General features: G+C 45.7%; 1 protein-coding gene across 5 annotated transcripts in view; it reads right to left on the bottom strand.

Annotated features, from left to right (window-relative positions):
• The window catches only part of GASK1A (golgi associated kinase 1A), a 79,279-nt gene extending 71,736 nt beyond the window's left edge, over positions 1-7,543 (bottom strand). For all 5 annotated transcript variants that reach the window (XR_013967539.1, XR_013967540.1, XR_013967541.1 and 2 more), the window contains exons 1-4: positions 7,488-7,543; positions 6,918-7,039; positions 2,782-2,908; positions 2,032-2,149 (exon numbers count right to left, since the gene is read on the bottom strand). The gene's annotated coding sequence lies outside the window, so the exon portion shown is untranslated. The remainder of the gene's footprint in view (positions 1-2,031; positions 2,150-2,781; positions 2,909-6,917; positions 7,040-7,487) is intronic.
• Positions 7,544-22,569: the final 15,026 nt, after the last annotated feature.

Raw genomic sequence — 22,569 nt, forward strand, 5'->3', positions numbered from 1 at the left:
ATGTCGATGCCTCAAGTGACCTTGCTTCCTCTGTCCAGGAAGTTCAGGCTCCCTAGCACGGCATACCAGTTTCCCAATGATCTGGGGTGCTGTTCACCCCTCCAACATTAACTCTCAAGATCACTCCCAGCATTGTGCTAAACATTTTCAGTTCCCTAGCACGTTCAAAGGACCCAACATGCCCCAGACACAAGGAGTTCCATGCAGGCTTGTAATTACAAGTACATGAAATTAACAGAACCCAGTGGGGCTACCTTGAGGTACAGGGCTGATTAAGGTGACAGCTTGTCTTTATCTCCTCCTTTGCCTGGTTATTTCAGGCATATATCTCAATACACAGATATTAAGGATAAGCTCCCTTTTAAACAGAAATCCAGGAATGTCTGGGCGCCTGGGTGGCTCAGTGGGTTGGGCCACTGCCTTCGGCTCAGGTCATGATCTCAGGGTCCTGGGATCAAGTCCCGCATCGGGCTCTCTGCTCGGCAGGGAGCCTGCTTCCCTTCCTCACTCTCTGTCTGCCTCTCTGCCTACTTGTGATCTTTGCCTGTCAAATAAATAAATAAAATCTTTAAAAAAAAAAAAAAGAAATCCAGGAATGTGTATAGATTAAATTACTTATCACCTGCCCCTTCTGATGTAGTTACCAGATAATACAGTCAGGCCACAGGTACCACATTCCAGGCAACCATCTGGCCCTCCAGAGATGAGTCTGTAGATTAATGCTCCCTATCCTTTGATTCCCAAACCTCTTCACTATTTAAATAAACCTGGAAACTCTATTAGCAGGCTCATTCTTTCCTTTCACAGTTTTTGCCCTCTAGGCCACTTCTCTAAGTGACATTACTGCTTTCAGCTACCGGACCTTGTTCTGAGTTCATACTCTCTACCCTTAGACAAAATGGTCTCTAAATAGGTTGTGACTGTCCTGGCTCAAGGTCATCAGCATCTGGCTCACTTGTATTTTTCTAAACCACAGCTTCCAACCAAGCATAACTGTTGGTTACAACAAAAGAAAGTAGTATTTGCAAGATACAAATAAGGGTGAACAAGGGCGAGGGAGGTAACCTATCACACTATTTCCTAAAAATGTCACCTAGAAGCAGCCAACTTACAAAGGATTATACCTTTTCATAATGAAGCTAACTCTACTCTGCTACGGAAGGAGGGACCTACTAGAAAATATTCATTTGTAAATATCTTCTCCCATTCTGAACTGTACACTTTAAATTGGTGAAGTGTATAGTTTGTGAGTTGTCCCTCAATAAAGCTATTTTTACAAAAAGGATATGAGAGCCAGTTTTGTACATAATTTTAATGAATCAAAAACCATTAAATCTGTGGAAATCCATGAGTCGATAGAAAAAGAAAGTGGACATTTAACAGCATTCAAGATGGCTCTTCAATCCTTATTTTGAAAACTGATGTTTAAAAGAATCAAGCCTTTCTCTTGTCTACCCAGAATTAAAGATTTTGAGGAATTTTAAATTCTGTTGTTTGTAATATTATTTTATTAGTTAAGTAGGGAAATATTCTTATTTTTGAGATGTATCCTAAAGGGGAGGAAAACCATAATATCTGTAAGCTACCTTAAAGTATATCAATATAAAAAATTATTTTAAATTAGTAATATGTTAATTATCACGAAGAGCCAAAATAAATTCTGTAAGTTCTTTTGGTTAATGGACAAGATAATGCTGCACTGAGCTTATCAATTTTGTAAAGCTTGGGAAAACTGGAAAAAGGTGACCACACATAACCAGTATTTAGAAAAATTTTTCCACATATCCCCAGGGACAAAAGCACCCAAGTGTGTGCAAAACTGGGATGTAAACAACAAAGATTGCTGTGTGTTGTGTATGAATGGTTTAAAGGGATGGGAAGCAGTGAATAACAGACCAGTCAGAAAAAGTGTGATCAAAGGTCCCAATATACTCCCTAATGCTAGGCACAGAGAGCACACATCTTTCATTTTGATGAAATAAGAGCAAAGGAAGAGAAAAAGTTACAAAAAGCACACTTTGCTTACCTTACCTTTTGGGGCCAACTCTCCTGCTCCTCTTGCTTAGGGGTCCCTGTGGCTGGGTGACACATAGTTCTCTCCCTTGCTCCTGCTGAGCGATCAGAGCTGATGTGGAAGTCAGTGATACTACTTGAAGGAAAGAAGATGATGAGTAGGTAAATATTCTTATTTTTGAAATGTATCCTATGATGAGCAGAGTCATAGTGGTCAATCACAGCCAGTGGCTGCAAAATGAGCCAAGACAAGGACAATAATTAATTCCTGGGTGAACCGAGCAAGAGGGACCCTAAAGAGGTACAGAGAGGTGTCCTGGAAAGGCATGTCTGAAAGGTGCTCCCAAGGAAGCCTGAAACACTCTGAGAGACAAATTTCTATTTAAAGGGAAACAAAATTTCTTACCTTCTTAGTTAGAGGATAGAAGATTCCCATAGGGAAACAGACACATGGCGGAGCATCTCCCAGAGGGAGACTAATCGGCTGAGTTCTCTCAAGATAACCTGGAAGGTCAATACTAGGGAGAAGCTACCAAGATTTGGCTCCAGCCCTACTGTATCCAGAGAATCACCTCAAAGAAAGGTAGGAAGACAGAATAACTTTTATGATGTAAGAAGGAAGGAAAACTTTCTTGGAGGTCAAATAGTCATGGGGGGCTCTCCTTGCCTGGCAACCATTGGCATTGCCATTCGGGGTCAGCTAATAGTTACAAGAGAACCCTTAACCTCTGAGGGCCCAGACAGACACAAGTAGCAGAGAGGACTTACCTAAGAAAGCCATAGTCCCATAGTTTTGCAGCATCAACCCCTGTTACAAGGCCCTATAAGCAGGCACCAGGCTGGCCCATTCCTTCTTGGTGAAGTACTCAGCCATGTCTTCAAAAGTTACTGATTCCTGAAAGGACAAGTTCCTGCTTTCTCAGGTCTCAGGACTTTGGTGATGGTCAAAACCATCATTGAGAGGCATAGGAAGGGCATCTACAATAATAGGTATTTAGCATGGGGTCCGTCATGTGCCAGAGGAGTTTTTGTGTGAAATTTGAAAGGTTTGGAGGCAAAGGACACAGAGAATAAAAGGCAGACAGCCAGGCAGAGTTCAGCACACTTTTCCGTAGAACCAAATACATCTCCATTATGAGCTTCCAAACATATGTGACCTCAAAATAGATTACCATATAGGAGCTGGGCTTGGGTCTGGGTCTGAAAGTATGTATATAAAAGGACAACTAACATAGAGCTGGATGTGGCCATCGCCCTAGCTCTAAGTCCCTCCCCACCTTGTAATGTCTTTGGATGATTATTTGGGCTGTTCATTTTACTGCCCTTTCCCAGTTCTGCTTTTGTGCCAGTGCTTCCCTCATTCTTGTCTCCTTGTCCCACTACCCTGGGCACAAAGCTCTCAGATCTGCCTATGACTCCCCACCCACATGCAAAGATAGTGAGGATAGAGAGGCACAGGAAAATACTGCTTACTTGGGATGAGCTAGAGAAAGTTTGCTTTTTGAAGGACACCGTGAAGACAGTGAAAAAGCCACAGACTGGGAGGTTATTTCATAATACATATACCTGACAAAGGACTCATAGCCATAATAAAGGACTACAACGCAGAGAAAAGACACACGATGTAATAAACAATGGGGAAAATATCTGAACAAGGACTTCACATAAGAGGATATCCCTGTAGCCAAAAAATATCATGAAATAGTGCTCTGTATCACTGCTACTAGAGAAAAGGAAATCTTAAAACCTCAATGAACTATCAAGAATGAATGGCAAGAAGTGTTGGCAAGGCCGTGGAACAACTGGAAATCTCATATACTGCTGGTAAAAGTATAAACTGGAACAACCATCTCAGAAAACTGTTGGGGAGCTCCTACTAAAACTAACCAAATATATGTACCCTATGCCTTAGCAATCTGACTCCAAAAGGTATAGCCAAGACAAATGAGCGCATGCATCCACCAAAAGACATATACAAAAACATTCACTGAATTCCTACGCACAGTGGTCAAAATCTGGAGGCAACCAAAATGTCCAGCTACATTCCATGAATGAGTAAATAAAAAATGGTGCAATCAGATACTGGAAAACTACTCAGCAATGAAAAAGAACAAAATACTTGCTCTGTGTAAAGAGGAGTGAAATTCATTGACATAATGTTGAGCAAAAGAAGGCAGATGCAAAAGAGAACATGTTGAATTACTGCATTTATATGTGTTTAAGAATAAATAAAACTAACTATGATGACAGATTAGAATAACGGTCAGCTTCAGGATGGGGCAGGAGGTAGTCTTTTGAGATACCAATAATGTTCTATGACTGATGGTAATACAAGGGTATATATTTCCCAAAAGTGAGCAATGCAGTTCAGATTTGTGTCATAAAGAAGTTATACCTCAATGGGAAAGTAAATTTATATATTTAATATATGCAAACGTAAAAGTATTTTGCATATATTTTATATATGCATGTATACTTACATTATGTATGTATATAACTTATATAAATGTACATTTATGCAAAATGTACATTTTTATATGCATATATGAAAGTATACATGCATATATAAATAAACATTTGTACATACACACATGCACATGTACATGTAGAGGAAACCCAGCTCACTTGGGGGCTGGCTATTAAGGACATTACTGTCATCCTCTGACCTCTTTTATTCCCATCTTGGGGGAAAGTAAGTCTCAGGAGCTGAATGTAAAGAAAGAAGCATTAGTAACATCAACCCTCCTGACCACAACTCCTGTACACAATATCCAATTCCCCTGTTTGAAGCTACGTGAAGTAATACTATTCATCAGTTACTGCCTTGTATCAGTGGCAATTCTCATCTCACAGTGATGAAATAGCAGGCATGGAGGGGAACAGAGAAAGGAAACAGAAATCATCCCAAGAATGTGTGATGAGAAGGTGGACCAAGAAAACTTAATTTTCAGTAATCCAGAGAAGACATCATAGGAAAGGACAGAAAAGGAAACCAGGTGGTCAGTGGATAAAATGTGATGGGCTGAAAAGAAAGCTGGGGCTCCAGTTAAGAACTCTAGAATCCACACAATACAGTTAGGAATGAATTATATACAAGGAATCCATCAAACACCATAAGATCCCCAGATCTGTTTTTCCTCTTACGTTCTTTAAAATATTAGAATAGGACCATTTTATTTTCTAATAAGTCAGAACAGAATTTGAAAAGAGTTTATTAGGAATATCCTTATGTCTCCCCATTACTCTTTTTTCCTCTAAATACACAGATTGATCATAAAAACTTCATTCAATTTTATAAGTATCCGGTGTTGGTGGTGAGAAGAAACACATTACCATATTAAATGATCCATCAACTTCATGACTCATCTCAAATACTCCAAGTTCTAAATATTATAGTATAAGAGAAGCAAAGCAATTTTATTTCTAAAGTAGTTCCAACTCCTTTTCTGGGTCAGTTAATAGTGCATCACTAAGAAGTAAGCCTTCTGGGTGCCTGGGTGGCTCAGTTCTTTGGGGTACTGCCTTTGGCTCAGGTCATGATCCCGGAGTACCAGAATCGAGTCCCGAGTCGGGCTCCCAGCTCCATGGGGAGTCTGCTTCTCCCTCTGACTTTCTCCCCTCTCCCACACTCTCTCTCACAAATAAATAAATAAAATCTTAAAAAAAAAAAAAAAGAAGTAAGCCTTCTGCCATTCAGTAGAATGAATCAGAAAGGATTACACATTAAAGGTAACACTTGAAATTCAAATAGCTGCTATCAGATCAGAATTATTTAACAAGCACAAAAGTTAATGCACTTAGAGACCTTAAAAACAACTCTCATTTCAACTCCATATCTGCAGTTTGCTGAAAGTCTCGGGAACTACAAACCATCAGAAAAAAGACTGGAGATACTCAGTACACTGCATTCCTCCACTGACCCTTCTTAGTCCATTCAGAAAGTCATCCATGAAGATAGACGAAGCTGAGACTCTCAGAGAAACAGAGCTGTCAGGAGAGACCAAAACTGCCTTTTGGCAATTACAGGGATTCCAATAAGGAAAAAGAGAAGGTGTAAGTGCGGGGTGTACAAGAAAACACAATGCAAACTGACACAAGCAATACTGCTAAATTCATGGATGGTTTTTGTCCCAGGGTAACAAAAAGCAGGGATTTATAGTTGTGTGCTCCAGTTCCCTTAGTATATGTGCTGCCAAAGCGAGCACACTCCAGTTCCCTTAAAGCATGCTGTCATCCTGTCTTTGTAAGAAATGTCCCTTACAGTGGACACTTAATGATATTGACATATGAAACATAAGGATTGAAGCAGAAACGTCTGATCTGCACAGGTGGCAATCTGTGAAAAGTAAATCCTTTGGAAGCAGAACAGCAGCAGAGACCACCCTACAAAACACTCCCTCCTACTTGCCTATGAGGAAAACCAAAACTATGGCGTTGAAGCATAGATAATAAGCTCAAGTTGAAAACAAATCACAGTCCAACACACTTTACTAACAGCAAGGACCAGTTTTTTGAAGCTGATTGTTAGGAACCCTAACAATTAGGTTATGACAATGATGGAAAGTTTAGAGAATGTAATGAGAAGAGTGACAAAGGATGTGAAAAGGTCAAGAAATCTCTCTGTATCTTCAACACTGTATATATGAATTTGTCCACTAAACTTTGGACACCTATTAAGTGCTTGGTAGATAGGACTCATGAGATTTTTAGATTAAACTTTCATATGGGACAATCCAAATCCAGGGCTCCACGTTCTCCAATTTGTGAACTAAGTAAATAGCCCCCATCCTGGGGTAAAACGACCCAGCTATTTTAATATTCTCCAAACTTGGCTCTACGAACAGTAATAAGCTTTCAGATTGGGTTTACACCAGGCCAGGCAAGTAAAGTAAGCGAAGGACCACCTGAAAAGCCAGAAAGCGCCTTAAGATGCACACAGGCCGCGGCGAAGGGCTGAGGTCTCCGCAGCTGGGACAAGAGGCGGCTGGAGCAACCGCGAAGTTCTCTTCTCTATAGATGGCGTGTCCTGGAGTGAAGACATTTAAAACTTTTTGAGGACCTCGGATCCGTGTGGGTACCAGAATCTGAAGCTTTCGTGGGCACGAGAAACAGGCGGGGACGACCAGCGTTCCGGGGCTCTCAGCGCCCCCTCTCCACCGAATCGAGTCGAGCCCAAGGGTTTGGGTGAGGATCCCAGGAGCAGCAGTAACCGCGCCCATTTCCGGCGGAGTCCTTCCAGTCCTCTTCAGGCCAAGCCACGCCGCTCACCGTGGGCTCCGGGCGGCCTCTATGCCTTTCTAGCTAACAGGTTTGGGGCACCACTCCAGGTCCTCACAAACCAGTAAGCGCTGCGCCTAAAGAAGGTCAACACAACACACTGTTCTACCAACCTATACCTACTCTGAAACTCTCTCTAGAGAACTCAGAAGGCCCCACATCTCGGGGTCCCCCCTTCTAGCTCCCGAGAGACACACCTGAGGAAAAGAGAGACCAAGCGAGGAGGAAGCCCCGTTCCCTGCCTCCGGGTCTAAACCGTGTACCCGGACCGAACTTGTCCAACAGACCTCCGGAAGGAGGCGGAGCCTAAGACTAAAACAAGAAGCGGGATGCTATTCCATTGGCTATCAGATGGGAGGGCGGGCCCAGCCAGGCCAATGAGCAGATCCCGCATAGATCACCCTTCCCCTAGGCGGCAGCAACCTGTTCCTGGTCCGGACAGGTTCCGGCCCTGCCGGATAGATTTCCCACCTGGAGGTTAGTCTCTTCAGAGCCTGAAAGAACGGTCCGCCTGGCGGGAAGATCTGAGCAAGGCTAAGCCTGGCCTGGGCGGGATGAGGACTTCAGAACCGAGGCGCCTCCGAAACATTTGCTGAATGAATGAAAGTCGAGAAATTGAGTAATGATCTTACTGTGAACCCAGAACACCTTAAGGATGTCAAGAAGGCAGTGCTTTTTGGCCCTGCATGGTAGGGTGAGCCACCTTGAATGAGGGGGGGAGGGTCAGGAGCGGGACGAAGTGGGTCTAGGCCCCACTTAACTTTCTTAGACTATCTTGATTGGTTCAGGGAGTTTCATTTGTGCACCACTACTGGATGTCCTCATTTCCCTGGCTGCTACTTAGGCTACTGTAATGCCCTACATGGGACTCAAAGCCTACAACTCTTTTATCTCACATTCACGCTCAACCATTGTCTCCCACAAAACCACAACACTGCCAAGAAGGCTGGATCCAGAGGAACATCCAGCTCTCAGCCATGTCCTACTGAGGCCAATACTTCCATAGGATTGATGAGAACCTTGTGTGAAACCTAGATCCCATCTCTTCCAGGTAATTTCATCTCAAGTCCTCGATGGTTGGCATAACCCCAGACCTTTATAAGAGCTCCTCTGGTCATTCCAAAAGATCTTTTAATACAGGAGAGCAAGGCTTAGGATCTCACTTCCTGCTCCAAAGAAACTGAGTTTTTACAAGTAGATATGCCAAGGCAAAATCAAAAGAACCTATGCCATAGTGATTAGTGTAATATTCATTTTAGAAAAGCAATTTAGTTTCAGCAAAACATCATTGTCCCTAACATTAATGCAATTTGAATGATGATTTTGAATGTTCAGTTGTAATTGTCTAAATAACCTATAAACATAAGGAATTTATATCAAGCTTTAAGAACACACATATCTAAATGCTTTTACACATTTTGCAAATTCTTACCCATCCAAATGCTTTAAATATAAACCAAATGAGCATATTTTAGCCATTTCAGAGACTACCTGCTTTGCATAACCCATGAAACTGCACCTAACATCTGCTAGCCATAGATAAGACAAACCCTGTGTCCATAAAATATCCTAAACCATTGCTGCCCTTCAAAGCTCTCTGACCCAGAGACTCCCACCTTGCAGCTGATTGACATTGCCTAGACAGGTAAGCCTCCTTCCTAATGGCTCCCCACACCCCACCTCCACCCCTAGAATTCCCTTACCTTCTTTCCCCACTGGGCAGTCCCCTTCTGTAAGGATTTCCCCTTTTCTGCAATCCCAGGGCAGAGAATACCCAATAAAACTTGTTGAACAATAGTGCCATCTCCTGGTCTTCTTGTCTCTTTCTTTCTTTCCTTTCTTTAGTCTTTTTCTTGATCAGCCCTGAAATCCTTGAACTCACCAGTTTATAGTACTGAAACAATATAGATCATTTTGCCTCTTTAGTTCTCTAATACCATTTATTTAACACTTGCTACATCATGACTAATGACATTGCAGCATCCTGCCACCCACAAATACTGGCTTCTTTTTTATTATTAACATATAATGTATTATTTGTTTCAGAGATACAGGTCTATGATTCATCAGTCTTACACAATTCACAGCACTCATCATAGCACATACCCACCTCAATGACCATCACTCAGCCACCCCTTCTCTTCAATCCCCCTCCCCTCCAGCAACCCTCAGTTTGTTTCCTGAGATTAAGAGTATCTTATGGTCTGTCTCCCTCTCTGGTTTTCTCTTGTTTCATTTTTCCCTCCTTTCCCCTATGATCCTCTGTCTTGTTTCTCAAATTCCTCATATCAGTGAGATTATATAATAATTGTCTTTCTCTGATTGACTTATTTCGCTTAGCATAATACCCTCTAGTTCCATCTATGTTGTTGCAAATGGCAAGATTTTGGGGTTTTGATGTTTGCATAATATTTCATTGTATATATATATACACCACATCTTGTTTATCCATTCATCTGTTGATGGACATCTAGGCTCCTCCCATATTTTGGCTATTGTGGACATTGCTGCTATAAACATTGGGGGGCACTTGCCCCTTCAGATCATTACATTTGTATCTTTAGGGTAAATACCCAGTAGTGCAATTGCTGGGTGGTAGGGTAGCTCTATATTCAACTTTTTGAAGAACCTCCATACTGTTTTCCAGAGTGGTTGCACCAGCTTGCATTCCCACCAACAGTGTAGGAGCAGCCTGCTTTCTCACTGGTATTTAGGAAAATTCATACTATGTGAAAATCTCTAAAGGCTAAGTCACATGTCAGATAAATAAATCTGAAAGGCAAACATTCATTTAATGACACCCATCATCAATGGCAAATATTAGTGTAAACTTTAGTGATCCCAGATGGCCACTTTCTTCTTTGCATATATGCCTGGTGATCATAACTACTTCTATGTGTATTAAATCCTAATTCCATACACTCATTAATATGCATGTCAATCTCCAGTAAACATCTCCACCCCAGCTTTGTCCCTAGTGACTCTCCCAATGTGAATACAATGTGCTCTGGCCCACAGTGGTGCCGTCTGTGTACCAGTTCACTGACTATAGATTACCTATGCCCTAGAACATTCTTTCCTGCATGCCCAGCAGCTATAAACCAGCTCTAGCCTGAGCAAACCAGATGATTTTCTGCCACCTAGTGGACTACAGCTATACCTTCTCCAACCAGGTTTGAACCTCAGCCTTGGGGAGAAACCTCTCTTCAAAGTTTGTGCTTCCTTTGGTATCTCCATCAGCCCTAAGGTACCATATAGCATCGTCTTACATCTTATAGGCTATTCTTTTACCATAGCTTAATAATTCTTTTTATTGGGCACCTGTGTGGCTCAGTTGGTTAAGCATCTGACTCTTGGTTTCACCTCAGGTCATGATCTCAGGGTCAGGAGATAAGGCTCTGCTTAAGATTCTCTCCCTCTTTCTCCCTCTGTCCCTCCTCACTCACTGTCTGTCTCTCTTTCTCTAAATAATAATAATAATAATTCTTTTTACTGAGTTTCCCTTGTTTAAATCTCTGTTGGTTTCTGTCTCCTAATTGGACACAAACTGATACAGTCCTTGAAGGAATCAGCTGTACAACTCCATTCATTAATCTCCCTTGGGAATATTACAACTTCCTGACCTATCCTTCTCTGAAGAATCTTACCACTGTAGAGTTGGAAAGGATACTGAGCCAACTGGAGGCAAAATAAAGAATAAGAATACAAAACAATAATAATAAAAACCCAGCATGCAAATTTTAAATAGAATAAGGCATTCTTTAAGAAAACAGAGATGAAGGAGGCTGTGGTGAGAAAGGCAGTATCAAACTGACACGTTTGAAAAGGTCTTAAGAGTAGCTAGGATCAAAGAAAGCGGAACAGGTGGGTAAAGGTTACATGGGGGAGCAGAAAAGGCAAGGGCTCTCAGGTACACAGTGAGCAGAGTACCACAGACAGTGAGTAGAGAGAATGGCGGGAACCCATTGAGCACTCTGGGGAAGGGCAGGAGGTACAGTTGGATTGGGATAATCAGGTCAAGAAGAGGAGGGTCTGCTAACTTGCCTTTAGGGGATACATAGACCAACAGTTATATTTAAAAATTTCTCTCCAGGATGAATTCTCCAATGGGGAATACAGTTTGAGTTCCAGATGAAGACTTCCCACATTCCTGACATTCAGAGTGTTTTTCTTCAACATGGTGCCTCTGGTCCTGCCTCATGCTGAACTCTTACAGCAGCCCCTCTCCCACTCATGGGGTTTTTGCCTCTGGGTGGATCCGCCGATGTGGATTTGAGCTGGCTTTCTACTTGAAGGCTTTGTTGCAATCCTTCCATGGATAAGCTTTCTCTGGTGCTGGGGGAGATGTAAGTTCTGAGTGAAGCCTTTCCCACACTCCTTGCAAAGATAGGATCTTTCCCCAGTGTGCGGTACTTGGTGGTGAACGAGCTGTGAGTTCACACTAAAATCTTTACCATGTGCATTACCTGCATAGGATTTTTCTCCAGTGTATGTCCTCTGATGGAGAACAGAGGTGATCTTCTGACTGATGCCTTGTTACAGTCCCTGTATTTGAGGGGCTTCTCTCCAATGGGGGCTTGCTGGTGCCAAGCTGAAGCCAAAGACTTTGCCACGTGCTTTGCACACATAGGACTGCTTTCCTGTTGTGGGTCCTCTCAGGGGTCACTCTGCTGGTCACAGGTGGACGCATCTCCGCCTTCAGACCCAGTTTCAGTGAAGCACCTGAAGAGAAGTAGAGTTGAGGGCAAAAACTTTGCCATGATCCCTACTCATTGGACTTTTCTCCAGAGTGGATTCTCCATGTTGAAAAAAGGCTGAACTGCAATTGAAACATTTGCCATACACATCACATTTATAAGAAATCTCTTCACCTGAAAATTGCAGATGTGTTACGTGATAAAAGCTCATATTTTTTCTGATTTCTTATGTGGATGACATCTATTTTCCATAGGAATTTTCTCATTGTTTATTCTCTTTTTTGCTGAATCTCTTTTTTTTTCCATTCCATCCATTCTGAGATTTCCTGAATCTTATCCTCTGATTCGTAAGTGACTTAAAAACTACGTCCCTGAAAATGTCTCTTAGATGTTCTCCTGAAACTAAGCCACAGGACTTGTGTTTCTCAGAATGTCTTCTTTGAGGCCAAAAGCTCAAATTCAGCTCTGATTTCACAAGCTGACCAAAATAATAATAATAATAATAATAATAATAATAAATGTAAATGTCACCTCTTAGCAATGTTAGAGAGGGAATGGAATCATCAAGGATATGACTGTTTCCTGTAAATGCACAGCTTTTGTGTATGTGTGGTTACCTACCTGTGGTACCTATGTCTGATCTTACCGTCAGAGATGCAAAGCACACAAGAAAATTGTGGTTGGTCTGAAAGGGTAACATTGTTGATAATAGAAATCTCATACTGGGAACAGCCTGAGAAGACTAAAATAGAAGGGGAAAGTGAAGAAGCTACTGTGTTGGGTAAGCTGTGGGGACGGGGGCAGTACAAATTGAATGTATTAATAAGGAGATTAACAATTAAGAAGGAAGAAAAGGGGCACCTGGCTGGCTCGGTCATAAGAACATATGACTCTTGATCTTGGGGTCATGAGTTTGAGCCCCACGTTGGGTGTAGAGATTACTTACATAAATTTAAAAAAAACTTTAAAATTTTTTAAAAAGAAGAAAGAAAACAATTAAGATAAAATTAAGTGAAACTTCTATTATTTAATATGATGTCAAACAAAAAAAAATCAAATAACTTGGCTACTCCAGATTAGGGGTATATGAACAATGTATAAACTCATCAATGCTGTCAGGAAGCTTGCCTGTTATCTGGAAACATAAGTAACATACAAAATTAGAGAAAACAACATTGGGCTGGAGAACACAGGTCCAACATGCCAGCTACACTGACTAATGGTCACTGTAAGGTAGCAACATTTTGCCCTAACGGTTTAGCTCTAGGACATAACAAAATACCACAGACTGGGTGACGTGACAAAAATTTATATTCAAGTCCAAGATCAAGGTCCCAGAAAGTGGGATTCCTCTGAGGCCCCTTCTTGGCCTGTTGATGGCCATCCTCTTGTTGCCTCTTCACGTGGGTGTCCCTCTGTGCATGTGCACTCCTTGTATCTGTGTCCTAATTTCCTTATGAGGACACCCATCAGATTAGATTAGGGCCCACTCTAACAACCTCATTTTTAAATATAATTTTATTATTTTTTAAAATTTCTTTTCAGTGTACCAGAATTCATTGTTTATGCACCACACCCAGTGTTCCATGCAATACGTGCCCTCCATAATACCCACCACCAGGCTCACCCAACCTCCCACCCCCCGCGCCTTCAAAACCCTCAGATTGCTTTTCAGAGTCCATAGTCTCTCATGGTTTGTCTCCCTCTCCGATTTACCCCAACTCCCTTCTCCTCTCCATCTCCCCTTGTCCTCCGTGTTATTTCTTATGCTCCACAAATAAGTGAAACCATACGATAATTGACTCTCTCTGCTTGACTTATTTCACTCAGCATAATCTCCTCCAGTCCCTTCCATGTTGATACAAAAGTTGGGTATTCATCCTTTCTGATGGAGGCATAATACTCCATAGTATATATGGACCACATCTTCCTTATCCATTTGTCCGTTGAAGGGCATCTTGGTTCTTTCCACAGTTTGGCAACTGTGACTGTGAACATTGCTGCTATGAACATTGGGGTACAGTTGGCCCTTCTTTCCATGACACCTGTATCTTTGGGGAAAATACCCAGTAGTGCAATTACAGGGTCATAGGGTAGCTCTATTTATCATTTCTTAAGGAATCTCTGCACTGTTTTCCAAAGTGGCTGCACCAAATTGCATTCGCACCAACCTTCCTCCACATCCTCTCCAACACTTGTTGTTTGTTTCCTGTCTTGTTAATTTTGGCCATTCTAACTGGTGTAAGGTGGTATCTCAGTGTGGTTTTGATTTGAATCTCCCTGGTGGCTAATGATGATGAACACTTTTTCATGTGTTTGTTAGCCATTTGTATTTCTTCTTTGGAGAAGTCTCTGTTCATGTCGTCTGCCCATTTTTTGATGTGATTATCTGGTTTTGGGGGGTTGGGTTTGAGGAGATCTTTATAGATCTTGGATACCAGCCCTTTGTCTCCAGTGTCATTTGCGAATATCTTCTCCCATTCTGTGGGTTGCCTCTTTGTATTGTTGTTGACTGTTCTCTTTGCTGTGCAGAAGCTTTTGATCTTGATGAAGTCCCACAAGTTCATTTTTGCTTTTGTTTCCTTTGCCTTTAGAGACATGTCTTGAAAGAAGTTGCTGTAGCTGATGTTGAAGACTGAAGGTCTGTTCTGGGAAACTGTTTGGCCCCATGACCTCTGCCCCTACAATGATGCAGTTTTGCCAAGTTTCTTCCCATTTGACTTGTATATATGGAAGGGTAATGATGTAATTGCATATTTATATATGTATATATGTTTTGGATTTTATTTATTTGTTTGAGAGAAGGAGAGGGAGACAGAATGAGCTGGGAGTATAGCAGAGGGAGAGGGAGAAGCAGACTCTTCACTGAGCAAGGAGACTGATGAGGGGCTCAGTCCCAGGATGCTGGGATCATGACCTAAGCTGAAGGCAGACTTTTAACCGACTGAACCACCCAGGTTCCCCACAAACTTATTTTTAAAACAAAATCTTGAAAAATCATCCTGAGGTATCTTGATAGGGTACCAGCTCTCTTAGGACTTAGCATTGGGATAGTTTGTTTGGAAAAAAAAAGATGAAGAAAGTGTCCATCTTGGCCAACTAGATTTGCCTTGGGGTTGTGGACAGGTGACTAATGAACAAATTTCAGGAGAGGAATGACATCCTAGAGAATGCCATTCAGTGTGAAATTTCAGGTCTATAGGGAAGTGAGCAGTGGAGTTGGCATCATGTCTGGTGAGTCACAAGTGTCTGTCTACCAGTTGGCACCTCCTACATGTGGAGGCCAGGAAACCAGCCTGAGGTCACACAGCAGGTAAATGGGAGGACTGGGGTTGTAGCCCAAGCAGTATGTCCCCAGATTCTGTGCCATCTCTTCTTACCACTCAGCTGCCACCACTGTGCACATAATAGCTCACTGGGCCAAGGAAGGCGGCAGGACCAGATTCAGCAAAAGAGACCTGAAAAGGCTGAGGAGCCTTGAGCCCTGGTCCCCTTGGCACTGTGTGTGTGTGTGTGTGTGTGTGTGTGTTTGTATGTGTGTGTGTTTGTGTGTGTGTGTGTGTGTGTGTGTGTTGTGCACAAGTGGTTATTATTTGACTGTGAGAGTTTCCTGTGTCTCTCTGAGGGTTTGTATCCATCACTGATGCACCTTGTGAAGAGTCCACACTGCCGCTAACACCTGCAAAAAATCCCTTCCCAGGTGGAAAAGGCAGTGAACAGCTGATCCTCTGAATGCACCACCAGCTCTTCATTGGGCGCATGTTTGTGGATGCCGAAGGTGCCAAGACCGATGAGACCATCAACCTGACAGATGGAAGTGTGACTGCAGACCTACTGTGCTCTCCGACCTTTCCTCCTTCCTACTCATCCCATGGCCTCTTCTCCCACCTGGCATCTGGGGATTTTGGCCCAGGGGGGCCTCTGCTTGGATGCAAAAGTGTTGCAGCCATTTTCCAGTCCTCCCTATAGGAATGGCCTAGAGGGGAGAACTAGCAAGGAGTCAGGAGGACTCTAAAAGTCTGGAGCCTGCTTCAGGGAATGGAACAGAGTTAAACCCTGCTCCCTGCCCCAAAGAGAAAATGAAGCCATTTCCTCCTCCTCCACACTTCAGCAATGGCAGTAGCATGGCCCCTACCTTCTCGAATATGTGTACGCCTCACTGTTGGGAAATTCTTCCTTGAATCCCATGTTTGTCAGACTGTCTAGACCGTGATCCCCTTATGTCATGACCCAGTACACACACATTGTATTCTCTTACACATACACCCACCTGAAACAACACTTAGTCCTACACATGCATACTGATAGTTTTCCATTCTGCTCCACCCTATAGCATCTCTCAGGGCCTGCAGAAAACAGATGGCACACACACAGTGGGTCATTTGAGGGGAGTTTAAAGAAAGTGAGGGACAAAGGGGTGGAAAGGGTATGGGGACACACACAAGGGGGTGCAGTGCTGTCAGGCAGAAATTGGGAGATGTTACCACCTTGAGGCCTGTTTTGAGAATTCCAGAAGGGAGGTTGTGTGGGCAGGGCTGCCTGGGTGCTAGGGCCTTGGGCAGGGAGGGTGCAGCCTACCTGTGGTGACCAGGAAGGTGCTAGCCTCGCTCCTCCTACTTCTGTCTCCTCCTGGCTTTCCCTTTGGCCAAGCCCAGGTGGAAGGAAGTGTGAGAGCCTGCCCTGTAGTGCATGTGGGCACTGTCAGGACACAGAGCAAGGATGGGGACAGGAATGGTTCTGCTACAGTCAATGTCTAGACTATTTCACCTAAGAAATAAACCTTCCACCTGGGACTCACTAAATTAATGGGTTCTGTTCTTGGCTTGAAAACACTGAGCTGATCCTCTGCCTCGTAACAGGAGCCTGAGTCTGTTGCCCTGTTTGGGCTCAGTGACAAGTGCAAAGAAGGATCCTGGTATGTGGAAACACAAATAGGTCTCTCTGAAGGCCCTTGACTTTCCTTATTGTGCACACCCTTCCAGGGCTCTCCTGCTGGCCGACCATGCCTTCTGAGCCATCTCAGGTGGCCAGGGGAGTGGGTGGTGTGGGGCTTCTGTGTACCCAACTCACAACTCCGCTCCACCACAGGTCATCTGCCAGTTGTCCCTGGCCCAGGTCAGTGATGTTGGCAAGGCAGCGGCTGCTGCTAAGGATGCCTTTGAGAATGGATTGTGGGGGAAAATCAATGCACGGGACCGGGGCCAGCTCCTGTACAGGTGAGAGCCCCACAACCACCTGTCAACCCCCTTCAACCCCCCACAACCACCTGTCAAATCTTCAGCTTGGGCATGCTTGGGTCCTGTCAGGAGGAGGTAGAGTCTCAGACATGTTTGTGTGACCAAGGCCTGAGGCTGAGAAAAGGCTCCAGAGGAAGTGGCTTGAGAGTCAGGAGGGATTTCGCCGGACACAAGTAGCCTTGAAGGGAAAGGTGTGTTCGGTGGAGGGGACAGTGAGATAGAAGATGAGAGGGTGCAAAAGTGAAGCTGCTGATTGGATTGGACCAGCAAACTGGCAAAGCTAACAGATGGGCCTGGACAGGCTCAGTACGGCCTTTACTTGGAGTGGCTTGGACCAGAGGCGGGATCGGGCTACTTGATGCAGAAGCCAGCAAAGGAAGGATGGGGCCTGTTCTGTCTGCTGGCACTTGCCCAGCTTCACACTGACTGCTGGAATCTCACACTTTCCTGTCTTGTTTTTTTTCTTAAAGCAGGGCAGAGGGGATTTTTTCCCTTAGTTCCATCAGAAATCTTAGGGAAGGAGTTCAGGTTGCTCCAGCTTGAGAGAATGGGGTGGGAGTGAGGCCTGGAGAAGAGAGAGCTCCTCTAGAACCAAGTGGTCCCAATGGGGGAGGAGCAGCCACCCCCAAGGAAGTGGGGTAATGTTTCCAGAAGGGGGCTAAACTAAGCAATGTTGAAAAGACTGGTTTCAGGAACCTGATTTTTCTGCTCTGGGTCCTGGGGAAGTTGTCAGGCATACAGCCTGATCATGATATGGTCCAAATGTGCTTGTCATATGGTGGGAGAGAGACCCTGTCTTGGCCTTGTAGTCAGAATGCCATTTTTTTTTTGTTTTTTTCCTTTTCTATTCCAGAGGCCAGACCCACCAGGTCAGCCCCCAGCACAGGGGACCAGAGAGGGGGGCCTGTATTCGAAACAGAAAAGAGATGGTGGGATTTAAGGAGGTGCACCCAGTCTGCTGTAACTCAAGTTAGTTTCAAGACCTTGAAGAGTCCATCAGTTTTAGGAAGCCATTGGCTTCCTAGAGCCCCCAGTTTAGGCAGAACCAAAATGTGCAAGCTCAGGCTTATGGTGCTGAGCCTACTGCCCCTGAAGCGGGGACTCCCATGGCAGAATGTGCTGGCCCCGAGTTTTTTCCTTGAGGTTCTCTGCTGCCATCTAGTGGCATGTGCTATAATAGCACCGCTAGCCGCATCACAGTGAGGGATTGATTGTTGGTCCCTGCACAGCTGTGAAGAGTCCTGGACTGCTGGGACACACATCTTGAGGCCAGGCCTGAGAGCTCCTAATAACTCGGTCCCTGCCTCATGCAGTCTCCTAGTCCCCATGGTGGAGGTGTGCCCATTGCTGGCCCAGGAGGGGGCAGCCCCTCGTTCAATGAGGAAAATAGGACCCGGGTAGATATTATGGAATACAGAATGCATTGTAGGGTTAAGTTGGGAGGAAAGAACCAGCAAGGAGTGTTAGAGAAAGTCACCAGACAGCCCCCAAGAACCACCGAGGGACAAAATCGAGACTCTCAGGAGCCTGGAGAGCCAGTGTCCCAGCTGCCAGAGCGGGACCACCAAGAGCTGGTGGGAGAGTCTGTGGGAAGCTGTCACCTTGTGTTCAGACACCCCCTTAAGTCCACAGCCAGGAATGTGGTGGTGGCCCACGCTGCTGTTAGGGAGCCAGGGGTGCCAGACTGAGCGTGCCTGGCACCCCACCCTTGCCCTTCCTCACGTCCATCCTGCAGACCTGTGGGGTGATGGAGGTTGCTTTCCCTGCTTTCCCCGCTGGCACTTTCTGGGGACAGGACTCTGGGAGGTAGAGCTGCTGCTTAACAAAGTGGACAATAGAACAGTCCCACTCAGCTCTCCTTGAAGAGCCTCCCAAATGGTATTCTAGGGTGATAGTCACTTTAGGGACTTATGACATGACCACATCACATGTGTGTGACATTGTCTGGTGGAGTTGGAGGGATTTGGGGCTGTTCAAGGGAAAAGATATGACCATGAGAAGTAGTAATGCACAACAGACTCCCCATAGTGGGAGGCCCTCCAGAGATTGTAGTGGGGGCGCCTACTCAGAATGGGAGGGGTGCAAGGGAATTCTTGGGGGTCAGGAGATCCTGGATGGGGCTCTCATGTCCTGGCAATGTTTTCTCGGTAGCAGAACAGGAGTCTCTGGGTCAGAGGCCTGGGAGGGGCAGCAGTTACAACTGTGTGGTCCATCTCACCAATGATAACATCTGTCAGGTGAGGTTCCTGGAGGATGCGAAGCAACAAGGCCCTAAATGGCTCAAAGTCTGCTTGTTTGGACTATTTTTAAAATAACTGGATACATAAACATATATCCAGCAAGCGTCTGAGCACACAGGTCTCACCCTGCGAATAAGACGTGAACAACCTAGGGGCCAATACACAGAGGCCATCTTTGGCTTATGTGTCATATAGATTTATACCTTAGGCACATCTGTTTTTCTAGTTGATGAAACCCTAGTCCTTGAAATGCCACAACATGGTGTTTTCCTTATCAGGTCTAGAATAGTTCTCAAAGAGTGACTGACACCTTTGTTTTTCTTAACTAGAGAATTACCTAGTATATACTGTCTCTGAGGTAACAGTGTGGCTCTGCCACTAGATTGCTTGTGTCTGTTTGGTCCAGTTTCTCTCACCAGCGTTGAGCCGCACACTGACTGTGTGGCTGCGGGTGTAGGAGGTCCTGGAGGGAGCAGGGGACCAAATACTGTCCCAGCCCTCAGGGGGAGTCAAACACGACTGGAATACTTGTCTAAGTGGTTATCTGTGATAGTCAGGCAAGGTTTGAAGAAAGACGGAGGGTGCTAGGAGGACACTGCAGGGAGATGTGATTGATGTGGGGTGAAGGCTGGCTTCCCAGAGAGTGTGAGTGTGTACTTGGGGGTTCAAGACATGCCACAGCTATGTGCAGAGAGGAGCAGCTCATCAGGCTTTGGTACCAGACTTTGGGCCACAGCTCCCCCATGTACAAGATTGAGAGCTGTTCTAGATCTGTGGTCTCCACCTTCCCCTGTCCACCCTGCGCCCTGGGCACGCTGCTCCCTGAGCTCCCTTACATCAGGGAAGGGGGCAGAGTCCTAATCCCCAGGCTGCCCCTAGCAGCATACCCACCAGAAGCATGGGAGGGCGGCTGGCTGTCAGGGTGCCCCCACTTAAGAAGGGCTGTGTAGATGCACCTTCCCTTGAATCTCTCCCATCATCCCCCACCCCGCCCTCCCCACAGATGCCATCCTTGGGGGAATACTCCACCAGATCGGCTGGTGCTTAAAGCCAGACATGCTTTCCCCTGGTCAAGGCTGTCTAGAGACAGAGAGGGTGGCCTTTGGAGTGGTGACCTCCTTATTACAGAGGCAGAGGGACTATTTTGCAGGATCATTTGTAAGCATCATTATGAAGTAGTAAATCCATCAATATTTAGGAAGGAAGAAAGGAAAAGAGAGGAGAGAGGGCCAGAAGGGCACCATTCTCACACTCATCCGGCCAAGGAAAACTTACTGTCCCATCTCACGGATGGGGAAACTGAGGTCAACACATCGGAGTGTGGCAGAGCTGGGAGTGCAGGGCAGAGCCCCTGACTCACTGAAGAAGGGCCTTGAAAGAACAGGCCAGGCTGCTCCAGGCCTGAGCCCATCTCCCTCCTCTCTGCACCCCTACCCCTTGGCCAGGTTGGCGGACCTCATAGAACAGCATCAGGAGGGGCTGACCGCCATTGAGGCTCTGCATGCAGGTGCTGTCTACACACTGGCCCTGAAGACCCATGTGGGCACGTCCATCCAGACCTTCTGCTACTTTGCTGGCTGGTGCGACAAGATTCAGGTGAGGCTGGGACTCCTGCCCACCAAGTGAGTTCACACAGGCAGTCTGGGCCCAGCAGGAAACTCTGAAGGCAGTGCATTGGACTGCCTGTGGTATAACAAAAGACCACAGCTGACTGGCTTAAAAGAACCCCGTTAATCGGCTCCCACTTCTGCAGATGGGAAGTCCAGGCAGGCTGGACTTCAGGCTGGGTTCCATGCCGGGGTTTCCTAAGGACAGCGTCAAGGTGTGTCCAGGCTCGGCTTTGGCTGGAGGCTCTGGGGAGACCCTGCCTGCAGGTACATTCAGGTGTTGGCAGAGTTCAGCTCCTGTTGATGCGGGACTGAGGCCCAGGTCCTTGCTGACTGCCGGCGGGGGCTGCTGTCAGCCACAGCAGGCCTTGCTCTGGCCCTTGCCCCAGCCCTCCATCCCCTTGCTGTTTTCAGGCTTGGCATCTCTCTGCCATGAACGGGAGAAAACTTTGCCTTTGTGGGGGCTCCTGAGGTAGTGCTGGGAACACCTGCATCATCGCCTCTTCCTAAGGTCAACTGTGCCATTCCGCATCTTTGCAGGAGTAGCTCACCATCTCCCAGATCCCAGGGATCAGAGTGGGACCATGGGACCCATTTTCAGAGATTTGCCTACTACAGGCAGTGATGGGACACCCACCACCAAGGTGTTCATGGGTCTGTGCCAGATTTGGGGTTCATGCCTTGTGTCCTCTCCATGGGGTGGAGGGTGCAGGTGTGATGGAAGGCCCACCTTCTGCTCCTCCTGCTGCTGCGTCACTGCTGGCAGGAGCTGGCCCCCGCCTGGGCCCTCCTGGGCTAGCACACCCTCCAGAGGCAACTTGGCCTCTCACTCCCCTTTTCTCCGCCCCAGTGTCAAAGCCAGAGATCTTAGCTGTACCAGGACCAGCTTCGCATCCGAGGACTCTGTCAGGCTCTGTGCAGCACGCACCTTGCACCTGTTGGCTGCCCACTCCACCTGTGTCTGGAGTCCTCAGGTGCCCCTGGCATACATAATCTGGAAGGTTTGGGTCTCTACCTGTCTGGTTCATGGGGGCTGCAGGACACAGACAAGACTTTTGAATTCTGAGTTCTAGACACAGTCTGGCTGCCCAAGGGGAATGGGTGAGGAAACAATGGAGCCCCCTCCCAGTGGTACCCCCCCATCCCGGCCACTCCATGCTTCTTCCAGGGCTCCACCATCCCTATCAACCATGCCAGACCAAACTGCAACCTGACCTTGACCAGGAAGGAGCCTATTGGGTGAGTCACAGCACAGGGTGAAGATTCGCCACACGGTGGGTGCTTTTCATATGGTATGTTGTGTGGGCACTCATCCCCTTTCTGCATATCTATCCTACGTCTGTTTATTCAACAGTCACTACATGCCGGGGAGTTCAGGTGCTGGCGATACAGTGATGATCAGAGCTGATGAGAATGCCTATCCTCAGGGGACTTACATTCTAACAAATGAAACAGCTTTCATTCCCAAAGTATCTGCTCTGTGCCAGGCACTGTTGTA

The sequence above is a fragment of the Martes martes genome (assembly GCF_963455335.1).
Source record: "Martes martes genome assembly, chromosome: 1".
NCBI lineage: Eukaryota > Metazoa > Chordata > Mammalia > Carnivora > Mustelidae > Martes > Martes martes.